We start from the raw sequence: 19,632 nt of genomic DNA, 5'->3' as shown, positions 1-19,632 counted from the left end.
TGAAGATTGGACGATGTGCTTGGTAAGACTCAGTAAAAATCAAATAGGATTTTGGAAACACTCCGGAACTAACTTAAATGGGTTTATTATAGGATGTTTGCAGGGTTTAGTATGTCCTGGTAATTATGAACATATCCACTTGGCAGCAATCGACTTATCCTGTGCCTTTGATTTGGTTAGTCATAACAGACTTGGGCAGAAGTTACATGGTTGAGGAAACCCAGAAGCCCTGCTGGATCTGCTTATTAGGTTGCATACAGACACCAATGTTCAAGTATGTTTGAGTCACAAAGGCTCACTTTCCTGCAACATTCCTACTGCTAATGTTTAAGGCAGGGGTGCATTTTGGCCCCTGCCTTTTCAACCTATATGTTTCTGATGTAGGCGAGACATTGGAAGCCACAGCATTTGTTTCACCAGAATTCAGCGGGCTTGCCATTATTTGGCTGGCCTATGCCGATGATTTCATTTTAACTGACTGCGCAGGTCTAGGTCTTCAGAGGCTTCTGGATGCCTTTGATAAATTTGCAGGTGTGAATTATTTAAAGATAAATCCAAGTAAAACAAAAGAACTATCAATTTTTAAAAAAGGAGAAAGAAAATGATTAAGAGATGGACATTGAGGGACATGCATTGGAAAGAGATAATTCCTTAATTTATTTGGGATTCCCAATTACGAGTTAACTGAATACATTACTTGAAGAAAATTACTTAAGGGAAAAGGCAGAGAAACTTATTATACAAATGATCTATGTAAAGACCAGGTATTGTAAATTCTCCTGCCTTCCCTTGGTCAAGTATTTCACTGGGAAAGTAGTTCCAAAACCTATGTCTGTAATTGAATTGCTCCAAGAATGTGCCCTTGATTATTTGGAAAAGCTAGAGATATTATATGGCACAGGGTGTTGGAAATTACAAATGCAGTTCAGACTGCAGCAATTAGGTTTGAGCTTGGAATTAACTCACTAAGACCCAGAGGTTCTTGGAATATTCATTTATCATACAGCTAATTTGTGTGTCCTCCAGTGAATACTTTTTATCAATACATTGGATATATGTTGAAATATCTAAAGGTAGTCTCTGCCTTCGACAAGCAGTGTGAGGTCATTCTCCTTTCCTGTGGGCTTATGAAAAACAATCTCATAGAAGCAGTAGTCAAGGTCAAAATATCCTTATTTAAGAACGACTGGTGCAACACTATCAATTGAATGCATGGTCAGACTAGTCTAAAACACCTATTTGATGAACACAAGCGACTAGGGATGATCGCAGAACATTTAAAGATCTTCCCTTGTCCTAGTATTAGAAGGGACTTTCAATGCTTTAGACGGAACTCGTACCACTCAGGGGAAATACTGGTAAAATGGGCAGACTGTGAAGTATTCTTTCTGTAGATTCTGCAAAAAGAGAGGGACCCTGGAGACTACTAAACATTTATTGGTGCATTGTCCAAGTTTGAAGAGTAAGCGATTGTTATATTACAAAAAAATATATATTTGCATAGTATGAACAGATGGAGTGCGACACTTCTTGGGCTCATTGTATGAGAGGTTACCCCGTTGTTATTGCAGTTGCGATCGTACGTTTCTATAATAGTTTAGAACTGTCAAAGAATAAGCCAGTAGATGTATAAATGAAATTTTCTTTTGATGTTTAAGAATTTTTGTCCTGGAATAATGAATTGAGTCATTTACATGTTTTATCCATCTTTTTACTGTAATTGCAATTGTGTTTGTAATTGTTCTATTATTGTTAAGGTTAAATTTGAAATTTTGTAACCAATAAACAATAAATTTAAAAAATACTAATTACCCGGCAGTGTTAAGCCCAAAAATCATTTGAAATGGAGAGTTCCTGAAAACTATTAACATTTTAAAATTTCCGCTGGGAATCTATATACTAAAAGGGGTGTGATGGGTGTTGTGTCAGAGGCTGCAAAACAATTATTGTCCATCAAATCCTACATGCACAACCTCTCCACATACTGCATAGCTACCTCTGGACCTGTACAGAAATTTTGCTTTAGCAATATGAATAATCATTAATTTGGAGTGCAACACAATTGCATATTTTAAAACTTTATTACTTATCCTAAAGTGTTTTCTTAAAGCTATAAAGATTTCTTGGCAACTTGCAATGGATGGCTAAAATCTGTAAACCAACTGAGGCTAGTGGCTTGAAATATGTTTACCCCTTTATCTCTAGTAGCTCGGGAAGTCTCATCTCTTCTTCTACATTTGAGGACCAAGACAACTCCTGGTCTCGTAGAGTGTGCAAGGGAAGTGTGATGCTAACAACTCTGTGTGGGCTTTCAATAAAGGTCTCAAAGCTGGTGGTAGCCCTGGCCGCCTGATTTAATTCCTGCATGAGTGACCTTGTACAAACATTAACTTGGTCCCCAATTCCCCCTTCCTCCCCTCCCTCAGGAAGATCGCTTTCTCTGCTCCTGTGTGGATTTCTTTCATGCTGCAAATATGTCCAAAATGCTTATTTTGTGTGGACACCATTGTTCCATATAGTCTGACTGAAGGTATTCCAACACTGCCACCCCCCACTATTTCATAAACGATCCCTTTGTACCTTGCAAGGTATGAGTTAATTTTTCCATTGTCACTAATGTCCACACCTTCTGTAGCCAGCAAACCACCATTGACGAGTCCCGTTGTTTCCAGTTCTGGGCAATAGTTGCCCCTGCTGCTATCACCAGGCCCATAAAGCTCCTCCATTGTGATTTTGTGTATTTCCAAGCTACCGGGTCCATAATCCCATAAAGCCATACATTCTCTCCCAGTTGGGCCACGTTTAGGAACATCCTCTGCATCTGTGAATTCACTTTGGCCCAAAATCCCTGGATCTCTTTGCAGTCCCACCAAACATGCCTCCAATTACCCTTCCCCCCCGCAGTCTCTCCAGCAGAGTTTGGACGTGTGCGGAAACATCTTGTTTACCCTCTCCGGGGTGTAGTGCCATTGGGTCATGACATTTGCCCACATTTCCCTCATTTGGAGTGAGCGGGTCAGTTTAGGGATGATTCCCCATAGCTCCTCCCACTGTGGTTTACTGATTGTTTCCCCCAGGGTTAAGTCCCACTTCAACATGTAGCTCCACCTGAAGTCCTCTTTCTGCACATTGATAAACTTATATAGTGCCGACATTAACTTCTTGGACCCAGAGATGGTCAAAGTGAATTTTTTGAATGGTGCGAGATCCCTTAAGGCCACCTGTTTAATGGAAGGTGTTGCAAGCCAATGTCTAAGCTGTTCATATTTGTATCTGTCCGATTCTTTGAGGCTTAGATGTGCTTTGCAAGCCTCGAAGGATCCGACATCCCGGTCCTTTATCATTTCTCCTATTTTTGTGCATCCTGCCATCTCCCATTTACTGAACGCCCCCTTTTCCATTCCTTGCGGGAATTCCGGGTTCCCGAACATGGGTGTGAACAAGGCCAGTGCTTCTGTCAAGATGCCCTTCCGCGTTTGGTCGTCCCATGCTTCCAGTGGGGCCCTCATAACTTTGCTAATGCGAAGATTCAGGTTCCTATCTTGTTTCCCTTTCCACAACGTCTCCACCTGTGGGGATCTAGCCACCGCCCTAGCTTACTCTGCCCAGACCTTTTGCTGATCCTCCCCCATCCATTCCTTTAAGACCCATAGTTGCACCGCTTGGTAATACCTATAGAAATGTGGGCGACATGCCCTCCTCCTTAGTTGGAGCTGATCTAGCTACCCTTAGGGGTTTATTTTTCCATATAAATGAGGATATTACTTTTGTGAGTGCTCTGAAAAAAGACTTGGGGACTCTTATCGGCATAGCCTGGAAGTAGTATACCAACTTTGGAAGAACGGTCATCTTTACCGAAGTCATGCGTCCCCACCAGGACATTGCCAGGGGGTTCCACCACTCCAAGTCCGTCTTAATTTTCCCCAGCAGTTCCGGATAGTTCTCCCCATATAGGAGATCCACCCTGTCCGTAAGGGTTATGCCCAAATAAGTCCCCGTCTCCGGCGGCGCTCTGCACCCCAACTGGGCCTCTTGCGTGGCCAGGCCCCTATGTTCTTTTATCCCCCCTAGCGGGGGATCTAGCGGTCAATTGGTCGGCACCAGCTCAAAGGGAGTCTTTATGGGTTGTATCGAGGGGCGTCCCTGCCTCCGCCCGCATTCTCCCTCCTTGCGCCCCTCCCCTGCTGGCAGATTCCTGGATGGGGCAAAGGGGGCCCCACTCGAGTCGCGTCACTGCCACGTATCTTTGCAGGGGGGGCTTACTGGCCCAGTCGGACCCTTGTTGTTACTGTCTCCGGTTCCTGTGCCGGGGCACTCACCTCCACGATGGGGGCCACCTGTGTCCTCCTCTGCCGTTGGAGCTGTGGTCTTCCCTGCCCTGTCAGGCAGCAGCTCTTTGTCCACCCCACCGGGAGGTATGCCGTTGCTCTGCCCCCGGTGCTTGTGTTGCCGGGGGGGCCTCAGTCCCAGCACTGCTGTCAGCATACAGTCCCCCTCCGTCGGGCATGTGATTATGACAGGCATGCAGAGCCCTTCCAATCCTCCATGGGGGCTCTTCTTTCTTGCCTCCTGGGGGCCACCCCTACTCCTGTTTCCCCCAGTTCGCCAAATTCAGGAGGGATCACTTGGGGTGGCCAGCCCTCCGTGTGGTGGGCCACCGTGTCCCAGGCTCCAACGGCAGTTCCTTCTCACCTCTCCCGAGGCCGCTCCTGCACTTCTCCCTGCGTCTTTATTGATTGTTTCCCCTCCGCTGGGACCAGAGCCGTTACTGCGCTCCTCTGATGCCACCTGGGTGCGTTTTTCTTCTGTTCCCACTCTGGACCTCCGGATCAGGTGTCTGAATACCCCGAGCGGAGTTCGCGCCAAATGTATTTTGGCGCTGCCCGGGGATGGGGCTCCGGCGGAGTGTGTGCGTTCTTCCCCTTGTCTCTGCTTCCCCACATGCTCACAGCTGAGACTCCTGAGTCCCGCTGATACTGCTGACTGAAAAAGGTGCTGCAACGCTGTACCAACGCTTCTTTTCTGTGCTTTATAATCGCAGCCCGGCAGGTGAGACTACTACATACGTCTCCTCGCCGCGGCCGACATCTTGAAATCCGTACATTTATTTTTTTACTGCTTGTCTCAGTATCTTCCACCCCCTTCAATGTTTGAGAAACATGGCTGTGAGAGCCCTCCAGGTTAGTTGTTGCCTTGCCTGTTTGACTGCGACATTACACCCTATAAGTTTCTCCAACCTAGAAAGAATGGTCTCTATTTTTATGCCCATCGTGCCAGGTTTAAGTTGCAGAATGACAAGTCTATCCTGAACATTGGTCTCGAGTGGCTGCTCCTCTTCTGGATGGTTCAACCTGAAGGTGCAACTTGAGATTAGGTGGAGTAAGCCATTGGGTTACCTAGTAAAAAGCTTGATTAGTTTATTTTCTTGTCCTAGATCCTGTAATAAGCATTTATCTAAGTGTCCCTATCCTGCAAATGACTAGCTAATGTCCCGGGAATCACCTGACAGGATCGCTCTTATTGAGATTTGGCAACTAGTAAGCCACGGTGCGCTTGTACAATTGAGTGCAACGGACAGCTGCATAGTCGCCAGGCTAACGCCATTTGTGCCGTGATGGATGTATGTGTGCCAGCAGTGCAAGGACCATCACTGAGCTATTGCCTGGCTACGGAAAAGGAAAAAAAACACAGGAACCCCACCAGGTGCAGTACCACAGATGCACTTGCTCTTCCTGTGAGAAGATCCACTCTGCACTACTAGGTAGAGCCTGTGAAGTAGGAGCCTGATGCAGTGAGGACATGCCTGAGCGAATGGCCATCCACGGCACTGAGGACATAAAAACTGCATCATAGCAGGTATGTGCAATGTGGTCTCTGGCTAGCTTCTCAACAGTCTGGAGGCAAGGGGCAGCACTCATCACCTTCCAAGATCATTGACTCCCTCCCACCATTCTTTCAAGGAGATAGCATGAAGATAGGACATAAAGAGGTAGGGCTTATGCGAAGTGTAGGCGTCATGTGGCCATTATGTATTTTGGTTGTATTAATTTAATGTTGGTTGATATAAATAGACTTAACATATTTTTACTTTTGACACATTTTAGTTAATACTGTCTTGTTATTTTGTATTTATATTTCTGGTATTGCATCTTTTAATTCTTACACTGCTTTGAGTTACATTGTTTTATACATTGACACCAGTCCGCCCGGAAGTCATGTGCTCATTTTGCTAACAGCAATTCTTTGTGCGTGGTTGATTTGCTACTGATTGTGGAGAAAGCCCTTGGCAAAGTCTAACAAGAGACTCACATTTTTCTGAAAACTAAAAGTAAGGGAAATCATCATAATCTCTATAAAGAAAAGCAATTCAAATACAAACAAACGGCTGTAATTCATGATACTGCATATCTTTTATAAATACACTGAAAATACAAGTGATCAAAGAGTTTTAACACAATTTATTTTGTTTAAATAATCAACTAGATCATCCAGTGTTTGTGTTTTCATACAGTATGTTATCGGAGCTAGCATCAATGAATGCTGTTTTCATATGAATATAATTAACAAATGAAAATATTTCACCAAACCTCAAAAATATGCCCCTTTAAAACACAGCAGCTTTACCAACCTAATATACTGCTATGATTACAGATGGTTGGCTTACTGAAAAACTATTTCTCATAGCCAGTACACGATACAGTAATTTTACAGCGTGCTGCCTATCAGCTAATCATTTCAGTTCTGTTCATTTTTAAAAACCTGAACCTTGTGCTTAAAAAGCACCAGTCCCCTTTGAAAGCAGCAATCATTATCCCATCCAGGTAAACGCAAGACGAGTAAGTGCTCCAGTTTATGATACACACTACTGTATATATTACCATTTTGTTTGTATGTCATTTTCAGTGAAAAAACTGGCAACAGCAACAGATATAAGATGAAAAGGGGTTTGTGTTTTTAGATAAAATTTAGTTTTTTAAATGTTTTGATACAGTGTCTGCAAAATTCAAAAAGATTGAATTAAAATAAGGTGAAACACATGCATCAAAATATTAGTACTCTGAAGAAAAGTTTCACAGAACTACAGAATTCCTCACTGTAGGAATCATTTAAATTTGCAGCAGGTTTTAAAGAGGATTTTTTTCTAAAATCAAGCGAGACTTTATTTTGCATATACAAACATTAGAATTGCTAATTTACAAGAATCTTTTAAGATACAACCCAGAATATTCCTGTTGGCAGAGTGTCCCAAGAATCACCTGTTCCGTCAGACGCCATTGTGATATCCTGCGAGTGACCTTCCAGGAGGCAGTGCCTTACCAACATTTATTATAGGCTTTTTAGAATTTTATTTGTACAGTTTCAAATATTTACAGCAAAACTTGATGATTAAAAAAGAAAGAAATAGTGTTTGTAACCTTGACCTTTGGGGTCCAAGAAACATAAGGCGAGCTGTTGCTTAATAGTGATTTGTAGTGTACTTGTACTTTTAAAGTTCCATGTATCTCCTCGTACCTCCTCTGGCCACAGTGCTTCTTTGTAATGTTGACTTTTATGGCAATATCAGCTTGCTTGAAAAAAGAGCTGTTCACAGCATGGCATCGTTTATATACACTGCATTGTTAATTGCACACTCTCGGACTCCTTGTTTGAAGGTGAACTGTCATGCTCTGTAAATTGGCTCATGCTAAATTAAAAATGTTTCTTTGCATAAAAACCATGCGGCTAATGTGTGGAAGCAGCAAACGCACACGCACACTCTGTTCCAGTGAATTCTTTCATTCCCATTGACTTTGTAATCCATGGATGTGTCCCGTGAATACTGGCAGTAAAAGCACACAACCCTGAGGAGAGAAAATGCAAACATTATTTTTTCCTCTTAATTCTCTAGTTCTCGGAAACTGTCTTTTAAAACTGTACAACAATAATAATGCATTCCATTAAACAACTTAATATTTGTTGTCTACCACATACTGGGTTCCCTTTTGTAGTAGAATGTAAGCTGTCGGGAGAAACTAAACAAGTAGAAAATATTCAATAAGTATTTGCTTTGCAATGCTTTGTAGTAATATGGATGCTTTTCTTAAAGGTTATCCTACACTATTTCTTCTATGTCACATCAGTCTCCCAAAGCATATCATCAGAGCATTACACTGTGCTATCACAGGAAGAAACAGGTGCAAGGGAACACTGTCAGCAAAAGGGGCCCATGAATGGCAAGGATGTTACCAGAGAAAGTCAACGGTACGAGGGGTTATCCGAAAGGCCACCCTCCTAATCTGAGGACTAAAGCCTGCTGTTTACACTGAATTAGAATCATTGATGGAATAACGAAGTTGATGAATGAAACCTCACTCCAAGGGGCCAGGGGGTTGAGGTCGGAAAATCAATATTTAATTATACTCTACAGCCAGTATTTGTCATGGACATTTGTAATATTGGACAAAAGGCTATGAACACGAACTTGTGTCTCAGCAAACACCTCCCAGACATTTTCTTATTTTTTCCTCGTTGTTAACCCCAAAAGCAAACAACTTCCACTTCACCACTTTCTCCAAATGATGGCACTAAACGCAAACCGCAGTGCCTATCTGCAAGGTTTTTGCCACCCTCAACATACTACATAACTTACTGTTCTGCAGCGTAGGCAATGAATGCTAACCCAAGATGCAGCCCGGTGCATGGTGATGTACAGCCCTGTGCTTGAGATTATATATGCTTGTTCGTACTTTGTAACCCAAGCATTGATGGTATAGGGGATTTATGCAAAAAAAAAGGGGGGGGGCATCCCTGTGGATTGGTTTTGAACCCCTGTAGCAGTGCTTTAAAACAAAGAAAAAACGAAATGTGAACTGTTATGACATCAAAAGATCTACAACTAAAACTAAATAACAAAAATATGAATATTTGTACAAATGTAAAATTCCAAAATCTTAACCAAGAAACCAAGGCTTCAGGAATGTCAGATTAAAAACAAAATAACAATAAAGTGAGCAGAATCATTCTGTAAAATATGAGGTATTCATTGGCTCAGTTATGTTATGTTGATTTAAACTGTGCACCGCTGCGATTTGCATGGTCTTGAGGCGCTCACGTGGCTCTGTAAGAAAGTGGGTGGGGTTGGTGTGGGAGGGAAGAGGGATCGGGTAGAAGTTGTGCTCTTCTGTTGGTGCTTGCAGAACTAGGAGAAACTGGCGTCTGTGCGTTCAGCTTTCTGTGTGTGCTTTTTTGTGTGCACTGGGCCTGTTGTGTCCGGAAGGGGCAACGTCCAGTGTCTGGGTTGTTTGTGTTTGTTCTTGTGGCGTCATTAACAGTGGGTGTGTGGCCTATGTCTTTTTGTGTGTGGTATAGCTGGTCCTTTTTTGTATGTGTGTGGTTTGTGAGAGGTAAGTGGGTGGTTAGTAGGTTTGGCTCATGGTGTGTGGTGGTTTTATTGTTGGTTCTTCGATTTGTTTTGACCCATGATTGCTTTGCGTGCAGAGTATGATTTGTGGGAGTGCTTGTTTTCATGCTCATCTTTGTGAGTTGAATAGCCAGGTTTTCAGTTGTTTTCTTAAAGTTAAGTGATCTTCCGCTGTTCTTATTTCCTTCAGTACCGAGTTCCATAGTTTGGCTATCAAATAGGAGAATGCGGTTCCACCAAATTTCCTTTTCTCATAGTGTTTCATTTCGATTTGGATGTCGTTGCTCGATCTTAGGTTTCTTTCTGGTTGGTAGCAGTTGATTTTGACATGGAGACATTCTGCTCCTTGTCCATGTAGTGATTTTTGAGTGATGCAGACGACTTTAAAAGTTAATGGATTTTTCCACTGGTTGCCAGTGCAGGCTTCTCAGGGCTGGTGCAACGTGGTCCCTTCTGTTTATTCTCAGGAGTAGTCTTGCTGCAGTATTTTGGATGCGTTGGAGTTTTTTTCCGAAGCATTTTGGCATTCCATAGGTAGAGGATGTTTGCATAGTCTATTCTTGATAATACCAAGGAGATGATTGCGTGGGTCCTGTGTGGGAAGGTGAGGTACAGGAATAACCCTCTAATTAGTCGCAGGAGGTAGAAGCATTTCTTTACTATTGCATGGACTTGTGTTTCTAGTGAGAGTCCATTGTCCATGAGGATTTGCAGATTTGTTATCACTGATGTCTCTGGTTGGGTTCCCATGCCCGGTTGCCAGCTCAGGTGTGTCTGTGTTGCATTGTCTTCTGGAGGGGAGATCATTGCTTCAGTTTTGTTTGGTTATAGTTTGAGAGTGGAGTTTGTTATCCAGGTGTATATGTCTGTGAGCTATTTGTTGAGCGTGTTATTTGGGTCTTGGGTTGAGGTTATCTTGAAGATGAATTGGGTATTGTCTGAGTAGTTGTAGGCGGTCAGTCCATGGGTTTTGCTGAGTTTCATTAGGGGGGGGGATTTAGATGTTGAAGAGGAGTGTGGAGTGGGGCTTGATCTTTGTTGTAAGCCACAGGTGATGGTTTAAGTGTTAGATGTAAAAGACGGTGTGTTCTTTCTCTTCGGATGGTGAGGAAAAATGTAAGCCGTTATAGTGCAGAGATTGTTATGCTGCATTCCTCTAGTCTCTTGATTAGTGTTCTGTGTCTGATTGTGTCGAAGGCGGCTGATAGGTCTAGTAGTATGACGGCTGATCAGAAACTGTTGTGTGCATTTATTTTTTGCTCGTCCCATTTGGATAGAAGTGCTGATTCTGTTCCTCTCATGGTTTTGAAGATTTCTTGGGAGTGATTGAGCATTCTGTTGCTTTCCGCAAGGTTGAGTAGTATTTTGTAGATGCGGTTCTCATGTATTTATACCAGGTAGGGTAGATTCGAAATAGGTATACAGTTGGCAGGGTTTTCTGCTTTTCCAGTTTCTTGTTTTAGGTGGGGCTTGATGTATGCTGATATGAAAGTTGTAGGTACTATTCCTGTGTTTAGGAATAGGTTCATTAGTCGGTAGTAAGATGCTGGCGTTCTGTGGTTGAGTATTTTTTGAAGATGCCCAGTAGGCATGCGTCACTGGGCCGATCTCTAACATCCCCTACCCAGCAAAACTTCTAGAAACCTACGTATATAAACTAACCCAAGAACATGTTGAAAAACACCACCTGCTGGACCAAGCTCAAATCGGCTTCAGACCAGTGAGAGAAACAGAAACAGCGCTACTATCCATCTGGGACGACCTAAAAACTAACGCAGACTCAAACACTACCTCAGCCCTTATTCTGCTCGACCTCTCCGCAACCTTTGACACAGTTAGCCACGACACCCTGACCAAAAGACTAGAAGACATAGGCATAACAGACACAGCACTACACTGGACCAAATCATTCCTAGCAGACAGAACAGAAACCGTATGGATCAAACCTTTCAAATCCACTCCACGAGTTAACGACTGTGGAGTGCCACAAGGATCCTCACTATCTCCACTATATTTCAACATCTATCAGACTCAGGTCATCAGAATCTTCAAAAAATACAACATTACATGTTACAACTATGCAGATGACACTCAGATCATCTACAAAATCAAAGACACCAATGTCGACCATTCAACCCTAATCGACTGTCTAAAAGAAGTCTTCAACTGGATGGATGCCAAAAACCTGAAAATCAACCCAGGAAAGAAAGAAATCATGATCGTATCCAAAGACCAAGAGAACAAAACCACCATGGCCTATGGAAATGGGAAACGCACCAACACCATCGAAGGTAGTAAAAAATCTGGGAGTCCTAATGGACAACACCCTAACCCTGGAACCACAAATAAATGCAACAGTGAAGAAATGCTTTTTCCGCCTCCACACGGCAAGAAGAATTCTACCTTTTCTCTCCTTCATGCACAAAACACTCAGTATCGTCGCCCTAATCATGTCAAAAATCGACTACGCAAACAGCCTTTACCTAGGAATACCAGAATACCTCCTGAAGAAACTGCAACATATCCAAAATGCAGCAGCAAGACTACTCCTCAAACTATCCAGAAGAGACCACATCACTCCAGCCGTAAAAACACTACACTAGCTTCCAGTAAAACATCGCATCACCTTCAAAACAATGTGCATAACGCACAGGGCAATCGGCGGACAAGGAGCAGAATTCCTACAAAAGAAAATAACAGTCTACAAACCAACGAGAACCCTCCGATCAAGTAACAAAATCCACCAGGCACCTCCTTCTACCACTTAGCCGCAAAAACATGGAACAACATCCCAAAAGAAATAAGAAACACTGAAGATCACCTAATATTCAGGAAATCACTAAAAAACTGGCTCTTCAACACCACAGACTAAATCTGGAAACCAAAACCAGAAGAGGAAGACTAAACCGGAAAGGACACGGACATCCTCGACCCGGGAGGGTAGTTCCCACGGCACCTGGACGGGTGACACCGGATAGAGTGGAACACAGGCGGCACGCATGGAGACTGAGTCAACTACCCCAGACAATCTCACCAACACTTTGCCCGCCCCTTAGTTATCGCCAGGTACCACAGTGGTGTGGAATTGTCGAGATACTGGCAATCACCACACTACCTGAGAGTTTGACATTGGCAGGTGCACTAACCACAGGAGTATGAAGGGAGGATAAGGGGAGCTGTACGAGAGCATGTTAGAGGTGGGGGCCAGAGGAGTAAGGAACCTTGTATGCCTGTCGGACCCAGATCAGGACAGAGCTGCATCAGGGGAGACTACGAAAGCCGAGCGCCTCAACTAGGATAGAGACGCAAACTAACCAACCCTACTAACAATTTCCCTTTCTACATACACCTCTCAAACTCCGAACCAAACACACTCAAAACCTACAGAACAACAAACCGCACAAACTTCACTACATTGCAACAACAAAACAAAAAGCACAGTCTTGCACATACGACTACCGGCCGCAAACACCCCAGGCCCAGCCAACGGACCCACCGGGCTGAGGCCGCCAACAGCACATCACTGCTCTCTTGCACTTTTCCTGCTTCATCCCACTAACGTAAACTCCCCTCCTCTTTCAGAGCCGCGAGAGCGCCAGGGGACCACTCCGGTGGTGATAGTGCGCGGTACAAATGTCCTTTAACATTAACCTAAGGTCCCTTTGGCAAAGTTTTTTCTGTGAAATTTTATATATATATATATATATATATATATATATATATATATATATACATATATATACACATATATATATATACACACACACATATATATATATGCCACTCGTATTATATATACATATATATATATAGATACATTACTCACCGCTATCTTATTTCGGTTATTTCGGTGCTTGTATCTGCTTAGATTCACATGCTCCTGCATACTGCATATTGACATCTAGTGGAGTATTACAAGATTTGTTTTCGAAACTGAAAAACGTACTCGACACGGTGTGTTAGTAATACTATCCCTAGTGTGACGTGTATTGTACCCATGGTCCTTCACGCGTCGAGGTCCCTCAGATTGTTTGCTTCTGACATGAGGTTGCATGTAGTGTAGCGTGAGTACAGATGTAATAGCTTGAGTACAGATGTAATAAAGCAGAAACAGTGATAGCCCAGAAAACATCTATGCGCATTGTGAGAAACCTGAAGGTGTCTCACGTACTAGTACCCGGGGATCTGTCACCCAGGTGGCCAGGACACGCCCATCGCTATTGGATCCAGTTCCCGGGGGTGGACTAGTGATGGAGGATCACCTGGATCGGGGGTCCTCGGGGAATGGAAGAGGGATACTGATGTGTGAGACGCTGTATCCCCCGTCTCATAACACCTTTCCCAATCCTACCACGTAGGATATTCAAACACTCTGCCCCACCTCCCCTCTTTGTTCTGACACGAACATCTTCGCACACTACGAAAGACGACTGACAAACACCAGAGCCATTGACCTGATATGTCCCAAAACAAGGGTCAGGCAAAGTCAGGCAATTGACCAGAATAACACATACCTGACGGCCCTTTCCTTTCCCCACAGGGATAAAAGGCAGAGCATGAGAGCACAATTCGAGCAAGGCAGACCGCACGATGCGACAGCTATCCAGACCCGGCAGTTCAAGAGGAGGAGAAAGACGGCAAATATCGAGAGGGTGTCAAGAGGTACCGTGGTACCGGTCTGGACTCCCAATACAAAGAAAGCCAATTGGGGCCATCACAGCCGGTGAGTCAGGGGGACAACTGATAAAGAAACCAAACTGTGTTGAACAAAAGTAGCAAACGGCTGATTGCAGAAAGCATGAAGAACTGTTCATTTGAAGGGGGAAAGCCAGCTGCAGATAAGCCAGGCACCACGTGGGTGCTCGCTCGAGAAATTCTGGCTTTTCAACCAATACCTGGAAACTCTCACCCACTGTATTGCCATTTTCTGCTCAAACTTCCAGTGCCACGCGGATGACACTCAACTCATTTTCAGGCTGCCCTCGGCTACTTCCTCCACCTCTCTCATCACTGATTGCCTAACTGCCATTCAAGATTGGTGTGCCGCCAACGATCTTTGTCTGAATGCCAGCAAGACAGAGATCCTCCTCATTGGCACACCATCACCTTCCTTTCCCCTCACTCTCTGGCCAGCCTCCCTTGGCCCTCCTCCTATCCCCACCATAACCTTGGTGTCACCTTTGAGTCCACACTCTCCTTCTCCGCCCACATCGCTGATGTATCAAAAAAGTCAAACTTCCTACTCACCTCCTCAGAGGTATTCTTCCTTTCCTCTCATTCCCGCAGAAGCTCGCTGTCTCCCAAGCTCTGGTTCTCTCTAAATTGGACTATTGCAACAGCCTCTTTCTTAATCTACCTGCCTCTTCTCTCCGCCCTTTGCAACGTACCCAGAACAGGACTGCAAGACTTGTCCTTGGCCTCAAGCCCTGGGATCGTATCTCTCCAGCTCTGAAATCTCTCCATTGGCTACCAGTGGATGCAAGGATTAAATTCAAAACCCTCTGCATTGTCCACAGGGCTTTCTGGGCCCTGCGTCCAACATACCTTCAGCTATCCCTCTGCAAATACCTCCCATCTCGAGCACTCCGCTCCTCTACCTATAACTCCCTCTGGGTCAGTCGTTTCTCAAAGAAACAAGCTGGGGGTAGATCTCTGTCTTTGGCTGGGGCCTCCCTCTGGAACAGCCTCCCTGCCACTCTAAAGCTTGAGAACCATCTCCGGTTCCAGAAGCACCTCAAGACCTTCCTCTTTGCTTCTGCCTTCTCCCCTCTTCTCCCCTGCTGATTCTACTCTCCCTCTGCACCATGCACCTGGCCACCCTCTGTCCTCCGGGCCCAGGTACCTGCTCATCTTGCCACCCTCACGCACTGCCTCCGAGCCACCCCTTGCACTGGGGTCTGTATCAGTACCCATACAGCCCTCCCCTTTTCTTCCTGCACTTTCAGACCTACCTGGCCTGCTGCCATAAACCCAGCACTTGCCACTTGCTGGCTGCACTCCCATTATTTGTTGACTTTTTATTTATTAATTTATTATTATTATTTTTGTTTTTTCCTCCTTGCTCTGCACTCTCCTTTTGTTCCCCCTTCCATGCACTTCTACCCCTCCCCCTCTACCCTCCACTTGCGCGTTCTCAATGTCACTGGGCCTAGTAAGATCGTTGTTTTTGTTCTCCCCTGTTCCCCATCCCTTGCCTTGTTGCACTGTGAAACACTTGTGTATGAGTGTGATAGAAATAAAATATCAATATCAATAAGGGAGAACCGATAAAGAAACCGAACTGTGTTGAACAAAAGTAGCAAACGGCTGATTGCGGAAAGCATGAAGAACTGTTCATTTGAAAGAGGAAAGCCAGCTGCAGATGAGCCAGGCACCACGTGGGTGCTCGCTCGAGAAACTCTGGGTGATTACCCGATTGTTGAAACTACTGTTACCAAAAGGCCTTGGGACAGGCGAGAAGAGGGTCAAAGTGGTCATACGGGGGGCTAGTAAAATCCTCTGTACAGTCGAAAGTCTTTTACCGGCAGATGATCGTAAAGCTAAGGGGAGTGAATCCCACATCGTAAGCAAAGTGGAAAAAACTGCGTATTTGACAAGAGTGAAACCGGCAGAGGGTTGTCCACAGTGAACTGTTTAAGAAATTAAGATTCGTAAATATCACAAGGAGATTGTGTATAAAGCCGTGGTGAACCCGACGGAAGGGAGTCAAACAGATGAGAAGGATCTGCATCCAGAAGAGGGGGATCCAGGGGTGAGAAACCATCACCCCAACGCATGTGAGTGCAACCGAGAAATCGTTATTGAATACAAGCCAGGGTGAACCCGAACGAGGGAGGCAGATATTCAAGAGGGGTCTGAGGCCGAGAAGAGGGGGACCCAAGGGTGAAGAAACATCACCTCAAGTGCAACCCAAAAAGGAACTTTTTGTTTGTTAATTTTGTATCTATCAGGCTATTGGAAGCAGGAAAGCCTACATCTGAAGGTCCTGATATCGCCAAGAACTGGTTAGAAATCTGAACTTAGAAGAAGGGGATCCAAGGGTGCAAAGGCATCACCCAACGTAACAATTGCAAAGGAACTTTTTGTTGTTATTTTGAACACATCAGGTTCTCGAAGGCAAGAGACTTTTTACAAAGAAAGAGACTTGGCCATCAACGTCCTAATAATTGAGAATGGAACTCTCGACTCGTGCTGGGAAACCTTGAGTGTGTGCCGTGCTCCAGAGTCTCGCCTTTCCCGTGCTCAAAACGTGGGGCAGGGAGACCACGATTACTGCATCCAGATATATTATTTGTGAACACTTCTTTTCTTTCTTGTGAGCCCTAGCCCATACTCTATGGAAACAAAGAGTTGGTCTGTTCTCCTTAGAGGTTTAGTTTTGTTCACATAGTACAAGCTCTCCCTCCGTACATCAAGAGTATGCAGGCTTCTTTCTGCTGAGTTAGATGGATTTTGAAGGTAGTGAGTTCTATGGACTGATTTACCTGGAAATTTTAAATGAATTTAGATGAGAACCTAGAATGTTTTCGGCAGACAACCTTGTCCTTGTTTATTATGAAGAATTGGTCTTGTAGGGACAAAGCCTGTAGCTCACTGACTCGACTTATAGAGGTCAAAGCTACTAGGAATGCAGTCTTGTAAGTTTTAAGCTGACCATGTGCATAGGCTCCAAGGGTGGAACCATGAGCTTGAAGAGCACATCACTGAGATCCCAACCCGGAGGAGGGTTTGAAATTGTGGGGTATAGCCTCTTTACCCCTTCAATGAATGCCTTACTGAGAGGAACTTTCCACCAGGACACCTTGTTCTATGAAGTGGTGTAAGCTGACAGGGCCGCCAGATGCACTTTTATGGAATTAAATACTAGGCCAGGGTCTAGTAGGTAAAGCATGCACTGTGGAATGTTAGCTGGAGAACATTCTTTTGGGTTTAGTGTTTGTGACGTGCACCATATAACAAATCTCTTCCACTTATTGAAATAACAGTGTCTGGTGTTGGGTTTCCATGCCTTTTTATCCATACACCTTTGTGGAAGATTCAAGTGGCCAAATTATATGACTTCAGGAGCCAAGCTGCTAAATTCATAGATTAATGGTGCGGGCGCAGGGATGCTCCGTTGTGTTGTATTAGCATGTTGTACGGGCAAAGGAGCTTGATTGGGTCACACATCGCCAGTTTGAGCAGGTGTGGAAACCAAGGTTGTCTCGCCCACATAGGAGCAACCAGGATTAGAGTTACTTGTTCCTGGTGCATCTTACCTGTGTAAAGAGGTGTTAGCGGATACAGAATGACGCTGTGCAAATTGTTAAAATGATCATGTGGAAGGATTATATCTCCAAGCACAGGAAAGACCTGCACTGGCTGTCATTATAGGACCGTATCAATTTCTAAGCCTGCACCATCGTTCACCGATGCCTGTATGGCAACGTCCCGTTCTACCGCAAAACCGCGATAACTTGCTATGCCCCCGGTAGACGAATGCTCTCAGCGGACAAGGCCCTGGCCTCCTGTCCCGCTTTCAAATGCACAAGGGGGATGGGTAGATCTTTTCCAGTCTGACGCCCAGTTGTGGAACTCTCTCTCTCAGAACCTAGGGCAGGAAACAAACATTTTACATTTCAGGAAAATGTTGAAAACAACACTTTTCAAATAAATCAATCCCTTCCTATCTGCCATTACCTGCTATCTTGTTTCGCTTCCAATGTTTTACCTGTTCTTCCTGTGTGTATGTGCGCCCTGATGCCTGCGGGCTGTCGGCGAGTTAGAAATTTATAAATAAATCTTGTGCACTATTTTGCTCAGGAGTAGTGTCAGACGAAACGTGTAAGCACATTTCCCTGACGAGTTCATCCACAGGGCGTTCCCCTTGAACCCTGGTTGGGGAAACCTGGATGCAAAGTCTGGACATTGTGTGTTTAGGCTCGTGGCAAACAAGTCTAATGGGGGTGAACCAGTTGTGAGAATATTCTGTCTAGGATATCTTTGTCGAGTCGCCACTCGTATTTTTCTGGTAGAGGGAATCTGCATAGAGTTGTTGCCACAGAATTGAGTTCCACTGGAACATGAGATGTTAGGAATATTTTCCGCTTGAGTGCCCACTTCCATATTTTTTGGGATAGCTTGGACAGACTTTGAGTGTGTGTGCCTCCTTGCTTGTTCAGGTAGAACATGGCAGTGGTGCTGTTTGCGAGGACCTGCACTGTTTGACTTGTAAGATGTTGCTAAAAGGCTTGAAGAGCCTCGAGAACTGCCAATAGTTCCAGGAAGTTGATATGTTTTTGTGCTGTGGTGCATATCCACTGTCCGTGGGCTGTGTGGTGGAGGAAGTGAGCCCCCCATCCGGCGAGTGAGGTGTCTGGAGTCAGGATCGCTTGTGCTGGTGGAACGCAAAAGGGTTTTCCTTTTAGTAGGTTGTCTCTGGACCACCATCAAAGAGCCTGTCTCAAGGTTAGCAGCAAAACAACCATGAGATCGTACCACTGACCGCATGTCAGAAACCATTGTTTTGCTAACCTTTCCTGCATTGGACACATGCGCAGGCGCGTGTGTGTAACCAAGTGAATGCATGAGGCCATCATCCCGAGCAAGTGCATTGCTTTGCGTACAGTTATCTGGAGACTAATTTTGTAGTGAGGTACTTGCAACACATGTTTTGTACTCTCTCGTTTGAGGGGAAAGCCAGCTCCTCGCTTGTTTTTAGAATAGCCCCTAGACATTTTTTTATTTGGCTGAGGACTGGACTTGATTTCTTTTTGTTGATGGAGAAGCCCAGATTGAAGAGAAGGTCTATTGTTTTTTGCTTATTTTGTTTGCAAACTTGAGGAGATTCTCCAGTGATTAGCCAGTCGTCCAGATAAGGGTATACTGGGATGGACCTTCTGCGCAGGTGTGCTGCCACTACGGCGAGTACCTTTGTAAATACTCTTGGTGCTGAGGCGATGCCGAAGGGGAGTACTTTGAACTGGTAGTGCACTTCCGCTATCTTGAAGCGCAGATATTTTCTGTGCGCAAGGAGCACTGCAATATGAAAGTATGCATCTTTCATATCCAATGTTGCCATGTAGTCCCACTGTTTTAGGAGTTGGATTACCTCTTGGAGCGTGGTCATGCAAAACCTTTGGGGTGTGACATATTTCTTCACAAGGCGCAGATCTAATACTGGGCGCATGGAAAGGTCTTTCTTTGGCACAAGGAAGTATGTTGAATAAATACCCTTGTTTACCTGGTTTGCT

General features: G+C 44.5%; 1 protein-coding gene across 8 annotated transcripts in view; it reads right to left on the bottom strand.

The window, feature by feature from the left end:
• Nucleotides 1-6,438: 6,438 nt before the first annotated feature.
• ANK3 (ankyrin 3) overlaps nt 6,439-19,632 on the bottom strand; it is a 2,768,233-nt gene continuing 2,755,039 nt past the window's right edge. For all 8 annotated transcript variants that reach the window (XM_069611214.1, XM_069611216.1, XM_069611217.1 and 5 more), the window contains one exon: nt 6,439-7,841. The gene's annotated coding sequence lies outside the window, so the exon portion shown is untranslated. The remainder of the gene's footprint in view (nt 7,842-19,632) is intronic.

This window comes from Ambystoma mexicanum, chromosome 8 (genome assembly GCF_040938575.1).
Source record: "Ambystoma mexicanum isolate Mex_15411 chromosome 8, UKY_AmexF1_1, whole genome shotgun sequence".
In the NCBI taxonomy this organism is placed as follows: Eukaryota; Metazoa; Chordata; class Amphibia; order Caudata; family Ambystomatidae; genus Ambystoma; species Ambystoma mexicanum.
Note: the sequence above shows the minus strand (reverse complement) of the source record. Positions and strands in the feature narration are given on the sequence as shown.